The sequence below is a fragment of the Frankliniella occidentalis genome, unplaced genomic scaffold, assembly GCF_000697945.3.
Source record: "Frankliniella occidentalis isolate FOCC.00 unplaced genomic scaffold, Focc_3.1 Scaffold77, whole genome shotgun sequence".
NCBI lineage: Eukaryota > Metazoa > Arthropoda > Insecta > Thysanoptera > Thripidae > Frankliniella > Frankliniella occidentalis.
Window position 1 is genome coordinate 834,702 of NW_026267207.1, and position 3,368 is coordinate 838,069.

Consider the following 3,368-nt stretch of genomic DNA (forward strand, 5'->3'; position numbering starts at 1 on the left):
ATTTTCTGGTATTGATGTTTAAATCTCCAACAATTATAATTTTTTTCTGGTTTTGGAGATTTAATTTGTCAAAAAATTTCACCCATAATGCCTTTTTAGTGTTTGGTTTGGCATATACACCTACAATTAAATAATTCTTGTAAGTCATTACTCCTGCTTCAATTCTGCCTTTGTTACGCTTCTGTATTATAAGTAGTTCAGAAGCTATATTATTTTTTAAAGATTTCTTGACATAAATGGATAAACCTTGTGGTTTATGTGATATTGCATTCGTCACGTTTAAGATATTTGAGAACAATTTTAATTTTATGTTGTCAAATTTTGTGTTCCATGTCTCTCCAAATATTAAAATGTCATTGTTTGTGAAACATTTATCATTTTTGATTAAATTGACATGCTTCTTCAAGGATTGAGTATTATGATACATCAATTTCAAATCTTCTGATGTTTTGGTGAGAAATTTAAATTTTGGTTTGACTTTGTTGTTTTTCCATCTTTTTATTTCAGTTGAGAGATGTGAGTTTTTTGGTAGAGGTTTTGGAGAAATAAATGCGCCTATGATATAAAGGCCATTTAAAGTTGTTGCTCGACTACAAGCTACATAGAGTTGTTCTCTGGACATTTGTCTGTTTTCAAGATGAACAACAACAGTTTGTAAACTTTGTCCTTGGCTCTTGTGTACTGTAATGGCGTGAGCAACTGTCAGTGGAAATTGTTTTCTGTTGATTCTTAGCGAGGAAGTTTTTCTTGTTTTGATGGTGAGAGAAACAGGATCTATTGGAGTCCAATCAACTGGTATTTTGTTGTTTTGCATTGAAGGTGAAAATTTCTTTCTTGCAATCGCTCCTACTTTACTGTCATTAAATTTAATCCATACTCTTAAAGGTTTTTTTTGACCTTTGCAATTTGTGCCATAATTTATCTTCTTCAATACACCAGTTGCACCATTACATATGCCATCTTCAGTATCAACATTGTATGTCACCATGTATAAGGCATTAATTTTTAGAGTTATATTTTTAGGTAGTCCCATTGTTTGATGAGTTTTGCTTCTTTTGACACTGAATTCCAATTGTCGCTTTGCCAATTCTGAACCTTGACCATGAAAAACGTCGGATGCCTCACATGTTGTTTCTTCTCCTTTAATTTTGCGTAAAATTGTTTCATTGTAGTTGTCTACATCAATATTCCTTGCAAATAAGTGTATAGCTTGTTTTTTTTTTTTTAATTTTTTATTTTATATTCATACAATAATGTCCAGAGGGCAGATGCCCTGTTATGGACTCAGTTGCAACAAATAAACAAACATGGTCGGTTAGCTGCAGAGTGATTATGTTACAAACAAAAATTTATGAAAAATTTATGAAAGAGAAGAGAAAATAAAGGAGATTGTTATTTGTAGGATATTTGTTAAGATATTTGGATATCAGAATTGATTTACAATTTTGTGGAAGAAGTGCTTCTTAATGATTTTCTTGGTTTGTTGAAGACAGTTACTTGAGACTGCTACAGAGTTAGGGAGTTCATTGTATAGATGGGTTGCTCGGAAAAGTATGCCATTTTGTCCATAAGTTGTAGTGTTGACATTAGGTATACGGATCAGTCGAGAACTTCTTGTGGGATAATTATGGACATTGTCATTTGTTAGGATCTTCGTATTTATGGTCTTGGATCTGATCTGATTTTTAAAAATTGTGAGGGTGAGATTAGTCTGCGTCAGAGCATCAAGTGGCATTACTTCAGTTGTAAGGTAGATATTTTTTCTAGATGTAAGGCGATCCACTTTAAGGATATTTCTAAGAGCTCCATTTTGTAAGACCCGTATTTTGTTTACTAATAGCTGGTTAGCAGTACCCCATGTCATCGACATGTAGGCCATTTGAGAGTGGAAATAGGCATAATATATAGTTTTTAGAAGAGAGTAGTTCAGAATATTTTTTAGCCTAAATAATAATCTGTTGACTGATCTTAATTTTAGTAATAGAGTTGAGATATGCTTGTTCCAGTTTAAATTTTGATCCAAGTACAAGCCAAGGTATTTGATTTCATAGTTCCTTTCTAATTCAGTGTTGTTAATCTTGATTTTGAAATTTATGTCCTGGTATGAAGGTTTCTTGAAAATAATATAGTTAGTCTTCTGGACATTCAGGCTTAACTTATTTGCATTGAACCATTTACTTATTTTGGCGAGGTCGTGGTTCATGTTCTCTTGCATACGGACTGGATCATCATCAACATAACTAAGTACTGCATCGTCAGCAAAGAGCTTCAGATTCCCTTTTAGTTTCAACCTTCCAATATCATTGATGTAGATGATAAAGAGTAGAGGGCCTAAGATGGATCCTTGAGGTACACCACAGAGAATATTTTCTATGTTGCTTAGCAAGCTCATTACTTTGACACACTGTGGTCTTTGAGATAGGTAGGAGACCATCCACTTATGAGCTTTGCCTATGACATCTATCTTCCGGAGCTTCTCAAGTAGAATGTTGTGGTTGACAGTGTCAAAAGCTATTTTAAGGTCTATCATGACTGCAGCTGCCCATTTACTCTGGTCTAAGGCCCCTTGTAGCTCTATTACGAGATCAAAGACTGCTCCATGAGCATCTTTGTCAGGTCTAAAGCCGTATTGGCATGAAAAGAAAAAATCTGTTGATAACAGATACTTCTCTAGTCTGTTCTTCATGGCCTTTTCCGCAACTCGTGATGGGGCTGAGAGGACTGCTATTGGTCTATAGTTAGAAACATCTGTAGCATCCCCACTTTTAAAAATGGGCTTGACTACTGTGGTTTTGCACTCTCTTGGGAAGATTCCTTCTTTGAAAGATAAGTTTACTAGTTTAGTAAACATGGGTGACACATTATGTTTAGTTTTCTTAATTATGGCATTGCTCAGTCCATTTGGTGATGATGTCTTGTTGGATAGCGAGTCAATGATATCGTTGATTTCTTTTTCTTTTATGGAAGGCAAAAACATTGAGGTATTAGAGTTATCTAGCATGATAAGTGGATCATAACTTGTGGGGATTTTAGCAGCCAGCTTAGGTCCCACATTTATGTAGAAGTCATTAAAGAGGTTTGCCACTTCTATGGGTTCGGTGATCAGAACATCGTCTCTGTTAAGAGTAACTATAGTATCATTCTTGTCATTTGTTCCAGTCATTTCTTTAATTACAGTCCATGGACTCTTTTTACTATTGATGTTCCGAGTTGTTTGGGCTTCAACATAGCTTGATTTTAGTTTTCGTCTGAGATTATTTACTTTGGCTGCAATCACTTTGTATTCTAACATAATTTTTTCGTTAGTAGGAAATTTTATAGTTTTCTTATATAGATTTTTCTTTATTTCAGATAGATTTGCAATCTCC